General features: G+C 47.9%; 1 pseudogene; it reads right to left on the bottom strand.

Moving 5' to 3' along the window:
• Positions 1-548: 548 nt before the first annotated feature.
• Positions 549-1,327, bottom strand: LOC122476029 (annotated as a pseudogene).
• Positions 1,328-6,517: the final 5,190 nt, after the last annotated feature.

Below are 6,517 nucleotides of genomic sequence, written 5' to 3'. Positions count from 1 at the left end.
GTTTAGTTTCCTTTTAAAGTGTTTTCTTTTTTTTTCAAGATTGAAAACAGATTTTTTGATATAGCTCTTCTGCTTGCTTTTCCTTGTTTAAGACACAAGATATAAATATTTTTTATTTTTTTTTATTATTTTTATTCCAGTAGAGTTACCATACAGGGTTATGATGCTGTGCATGGCAGGGGCACACCTTCATCCGCACCACCGGTGTCCCCCATCCCCCCAGCACCTTGGACGAAGTATTTGAACCAACAAATAAGATTCCCCAAATACTTAAAGAAGGCTTGTAAATCGGGGCACCCGGGTGGCTCAGTGGGTGAAGCGTCTCAGGTCATGATCTCACGGTTCTTGAGATCGAGCTCCGAGTCGGGCCCTGCACTAACAGCACTGTCGGCTTAGGATTCTCTCTCTCTCTCTCTCTCTGAAAATAAATAAATAAACTTAAAAAGAAAAAGAAGGCTTGTAAATCTAGTACATTGAGCTTCTAAGTACGGTCATTGTTAAATTGCCTTAAAGTATTGCATGCTTCATATAAACTTATACGTTTTTGGTTTTGTTTCTAGGTTCTGTTTTTTTTATTCTCCCACTCGTCGTATTTTCAGAGGACACGATGCAAAACAGGCCTTTCAACTCTAAGACACACACACATGCTAGTGACGAATATTCTCGCTTTATAGATGAAAATGTTCAAGGTACGTCGTGGGCCGAGGCCTCTAAGTGCTGGTGCTGTCTCTTGCACGCTTGCTGAGGTGAGTTGGCAGGGGAGCCCGGGCCCTCATACCCTTACTCCTGGAAGCTGTTAGGTGGCTTTCCAATGCACAGAGAGAGAGAGAGAGAGAGAGAGAGGTAGGGGTGCAAGAGAGCTCGTGCTCAGACCGGAAGAGAAAAGCGTTTGGTAGTATTTAATGGACCTCCCTCCACGTGGCTTCAAGCCAACAGGACACAGGCTCCGCCCACACCCTTGATCTTCTCCTCGGCTCTTCTACTGAAGACCATGGCCTTCACGATGACAGGCTCTGCCAAGGTTGACAGTTGGGCAGAAGTTCTGGTTCCTCCTTAAGTGCTAATGCCTCGTGCCAACTTTTCCGAAGTAACCTGGATGATTCTCGTCAGAGTTGATCCCGTGGTGATGCATGCCACCAGCATTACCCCAGTCTCTTGGGCGCTTCTGGTGCTTGTCGATGTGGCCATGGCCATGGCTCACGTGGCCCGGAAGTTTCCTGCATGTCGGCAGCCCAGAGGAAAGAGCTGGTTTTTGGTTTTTTTCATATAATTTATTGTCAAATTGGCTAAACATACACTGGGGAAAGTGTGCTCCTGCTTTGGGGGGTAGATTCCTGTGGTTCATCACTTACATTCAACACCCAGTGCTCATCCCAACAAGTGCCCTCCTCAATGCCCATCGCCCATTTTCCCCACTCCCCCCTGCCCCGCCCCATCGACCCTCAGTTTTTTCTCTGTATTTAAGAGTCTCTTATCGGGGCGCCTGGGTGGCGCAGTCGGTTGAGCGTCCGACTTCAGCCAGGTCACGATCTCGCGGTCCGTGAGTTCGAGCCCCGCATCAGGCTGTGGGCTGATGGCTCGGAGCCTGGAGCCTATTTCCGATTCTGTGTCTCCCTCTCTCTGTGCCCCTACCCCGTTCATGCTCTGTCTCTCTCTGTCCCAAAAATAAATTAAAAAAAAAAAAAAAAAAAAAAAGAGTCTCTTATCATTTGCCTCCCTCCTTCCCTCTCTGTTTGTAACTATTTTTTCCCCTTTCCCTCCTCCATGGTCTTCTGTGAAGTTTCTCAAGTTCCACATATGAGTGAAAACATGATATCTGTCCTTCTCTGACTGACTTATTTCACTCAGCATAATACCTTCCAGTTCCGGGGCACCTGGGTGGCTCAGTCGGTTGAATATCTGACTTTGGCTCAGGTCACGATCTCGAGGTCTGGTCCATGAGTTCAAGCCCCATGTCAGGCTCTGTGCTGACAGCTCGGAGCCTGGAGCCTACTTTGGATTCTGTGTCCCCCTCTCCCTCTGCTTCAACTCCGCTCACACTATCTCTGTCTCTCAAAAATGAATAAACGTTAAAAAAAAATTTAAAAATAATACCTTCCAGTTCCATCCGTGTTGTTGCAAATGGCATGATTTCATTCTTTCTCACTGCCAAGTAGTGTTCCATTGTATATATAAACCAGATCCTCTTTATCCATTCGTCAGTTGATAGACATTTGAGCTCTTTGCATAATTTGGCTATTGTTGATAGTGCTGCTATAAACATTGGGGCACACGTGCCCCTATGCATCAGCACTCCTATATCCTTTGGATAAGTTCCTAGTAGTGTTATTCCTGGGTTGTAGGGGAGTTCTATTTTTAATTTTTCGAGGAACCTCCACCAGTTTGCAGAGTGGCTGCCCCTGTTTGCATTCCCACCAACAGTGCAAGAGGGTTCCCATTTCTCCGCATCCTCGCCAACATCTGTAGTTTCCCGAGTGTTAATTTTAGCCACTCTGACCTGCGCGAGGTGGTATCTCAGTGTGGTTTTGACTTGTAAACTTGCTCACAAGATTAAGGCATTATACTTCATATAAACTTGGGTTCAACTGTAACACCGCTAAGTGGTGACAGATGTCAGCCACACGTGTGGTGAGCACAGCATGCTGTATAGACTTGTCGAGTCACCATGTTGTACGCCTGAAACTCATGTAACATTGTGTCGACCCTACTTCAATAAAAATTAATTAATTAAAAAAAAACAAAATCGCAAATGCAAATCAATTACTCAGTTACATAGTTCAGACCAGAACCACAAAGTTACCCATTACTTCAAAAGGCTAGATGTCTCAAATAATACATATATGTGAGCAAAAATTACTGATACCTTGAGCACGCCTACTCTGAATTCCTTGTCTCTCCAGGATTGAAAACGTAGCCACCAAGGACCCAGTTATGTCATCTCAATTCCAGCTGTTTTCTAGGGCACCTTCTCCACCAGCTAAGGTTGCTTAGGGACCAGAAACATCACTGAGACGTTAACTGTTGGTCCCTACCCAGGTCCCTTCACCTGCTTTGTCGACATCCTCTAAAAGGCTGGTCTCATAGCCCATGTCCCTAGATTCGACTTGCACAGCGATATCGCCTAAGTCTTCCCTTTACTGTAACCCTAGCACTTGCTTTGATGTTGCGTTGCTTTTCGCTCTTAAGACCTTTAAGTGTCTTTCTGTTTGGGTGTAAAGAGTTTTAACCTTATTGAAATTCTGTATTCTTTTCATATTCTTCGAATTTGCAGGAGTAGAAACATGTTAAAACCCCATATAATATCCAAAGTGAAGTCAAAAAATATAATCGTGTAAAACGCAGGGTCACCTTCGTTGCAAAGTTAATGAAGGGTTGGTTGGGGGCTGGCAGTGAGCCTGTGCAGCAGAACGTGGGACAGTGGCTACAGGATCCAAATTGCAGCCCACGCTGGGGTTTGATGCTCTCTGGGGGCAATGCCCAGGAGATGGGCAATTTCGGCACCCATGGCCAGCTGGACTCTTGGGACAGTAGCAGGGATTCCAGAAATGTTCCAGTCCTTTGTCCACATTTGCTGCCCTGGCCCAAGGACACTGAGAAACTGGAGATACCAAAGCCAACCTGCCTCTTCCCTGATTCCCAACACGAGGTGCCTTTGTGTCCACAGCTCAGGGAGAAGATTCGCCTTCCCTCTGTGCAGATAGGGACTGAGTGAGTACAGGACCTTTGCCAACTGCATTATATCAAAATTCACATTCTTTTAGGTTTTACGGTTCTTAAATGCTAATACTTCAGTTGGATTCTACGTGTCACAAGACCGTGTCCACCTGTGTCCACACTACAAAGAAGGTTATTCCAGTGACATTTCCCTTGCTAAACCTCAGTTTTTTCAACTCTAAAGTGAGGATAATAAGAGTACCAAGTAAGGGTGCCTGGGTGCCTCAGTCGGTTACGTGTCCTACTCTTGATTTCAGCTCAGGTCATGATCTCACAGTTCATTGGATCGAGCCCCCAAGTCAGGCTCTGGGCTGACAGCACAACCACGTAGGGTTGATTTGAGGAGCAAAAAAAATATATGTAAAGCACAAAGCATCACTCATCGTTGTTATTCGATACAGGTTAGTGACGAGTCTTATTATTATCAGTATCTTGGAACCCTCTCCCACCTTTGCCCTCTCCTCAGCCCTCTCCTCCCACTCAGACCGGCTGCCCTCTTGCTCATGCCCAGGCTCCTTAATAGCCCCCTACCTGTGCTTTCACTGCAGTCCCCTCCCTTCCATGCCCTCCCCCCGCTGCTGGAGCAAGTTTCCAAAAGGTCTTTGAATAACCCTGCACATCTGCTTAAAAATACCTGTTGGATGCTCTTTGCCTTTAGTCTGACGTCCTGCTCCATTCAGGCTGCTCTTAACAATAACACCATAGACTGTGTGGCTTATAAACAGCTGAACTTTTCTTCCGACAGTTCCCAGAGGCTGGGAAGTTGAGGGACCAAGGCACCAGCAGATTCGGTATCTGGTGAGGACCCACTTCCTGCTTCAGAGACGGCCATCTTTCCCATTGCCACGTCGCATGGAGGGAGGGGTGAGGGCGAGCTCTGGGGCCACTTCCACAAGGACACTAATTCTGTTCACTAGGGTTCTACCCTCATGACCTAATCACCTCCCAAAGGTCCTGCCTCCTAATATTATTTCGTTGGAGATCAGACTTCAACATATAAATTTTTTTGGGGTGGGGAGGGGACAAACATTGAGTCCATGACACCTGGGTTATAAGACCCTTTATCTGGGCTTCTGGTGGAAACATCTCCCGGCCACATGCCCTGCAGTTCTCTCTGGACAATCATGCTGTAGCCACAGGGCCAGGACTAGAGTGAGGCAAGAGAGGTGCCTGCTGCACAGAATTAAGGAGGCCCTGACTCTCAGGCTTGTGCAGCACGAAACTCTGAAGACGCCCTCTGATAGGAGATGCCTGCCATCCGACTTGTCCCCTCTCTCCCCCCTTCCTCCCAGACTTCCTGGGTTCAAGCTCTTACTTAACTATAAAACTCAAAGTAAGCTACTTACCCTGGTTGTACCTCAGTCTCCTCATCTATAAAATGGGGGTGACAAAAACTACCTGTCTCATAAAGCGGTCGTGAGGGCTAAACGGATCCGTGCATGTCAAGTCTTACGAGAGGGTCTCACACCTGACAGGTACTCACTGGATGTCACCGGAAACGACCCGTGCCCGCTTCCTGAAGTTTCCTTTCCAGGTCCTCTCATGCCACGGCCTTGTAGCAGCTGTCAGCGCAGAGCCTGCTGGGGATTCTCTCGTTCTCTCTCTGCCCCTCCCCGACCCGCTCTTTCTGTCTCTCTTTCAAAATAAATAAATGAATAAACAAACTTGAAAGAGGACATGTTTTAAAAATCAACAGGGATATAAGGGAACTCAAAACAGAATACAAACAGTAAAAAAATCAAATTTCAGGGGCGTCTGGGTGGCTCAGTCGGTTAAGCCACCAACTCTTTTTTTTAACGTTTATTTTATTTTATTTTTGAGACAGAGAGAGACAGAGCATGAACGGGGGAGGGGCAGAGAGAGAGGGAGACACAGAATCGGAAGCAGGCTCCAGGCTCTGAGCCATCAGCCCAGAGCCCGACGTGGGGCTCGAACTCACGGACCGCGAGATCGTACCTGAGCTGAAGTCGGCCGCTTAACCGACCGAGCCACCCAGGCGCCCTTAGCCACCGACTCTTGATTTCAGCTCAGGTCTCGAGCTCCCAGTCTGTGAGCTGGAGCCCTGCATCGACAGTACCGTGCCCGCTCTGGATTCTCTTCTGTCTCCAGTTTCCCTCCAGTCTCTCCCCCCGCCCCTCCCTCTCCATCAATGTACTTAAAAAAATTAAAAGTCTCTCCGTTGTATGTGACTTGAAGCCAATGCAAACTGGCTTAAGCAAAACCGTGAATTCATTGGACCATATTTGTTATCAATTGTTGTGTAACAAACTGCAGAACTCAGCAGCTGAAAATAAGCATCTTGTATCTCACAATTTCTGTGGATCGGCAATCCGGGCACGGCTTAGCTGGTGCCTCCGGCTCGGGATCCCTCACTGGTCAAGGTGTCCTCCCGGGGCCAGTACCACCCGCCTCACCCCTGTAGCTCTCGGCAGCCTCGAGTCCCCATGATCTGTTCGCAAAGACATCACTTCCTCGTTGGGTTTTGGCTGGTGGTCTCCCTGGCTCCTTGTCTCGAAGTCTTTTGCTCACAGCATAGTACCCGGCTCCTCAAAAAGAGCTGGGAGTAGGAAAGAGAGAGGGAGATGGAGGGAGAGAAAGAGACCGAGGTGAAAACGCAACCTTCCAGAACCTAATCTCAGAAATGACAGCTTATTACTGCTCACGAGCAGTAAGCCACTCCACCCAGCCCACACTCAAGAAGACGTGATTACAGGGCACCTGGCTGGCTCAGTCAGTAGAACATGCGACCCTTGATCTCGTGGTGATGAGTCGAGCCCCACAGTGGGTGTAGAGATGACTTAAA

This window comes from Prionailurus bengalensis, chromosome E4 (assembly GCF_016509475.1).
Source record: "Prionailurus bengalensis isolate Pbe53 chromosome E4, Fcat_Pben_1.1_paternal_pri, whole genome shotgun sequence".
Lineage (NCBI taxonomy): Eukaryota > Metazoa > Chordata > Mammalia > Carnivora > Felidae > Prionailurus > Prionailurus bengalensis.
The sequence above is the reverse complement of the archived record's forward strand: the minus strand, read 5'-3'. Positions and strand labels throughout refer to the sequence as shown.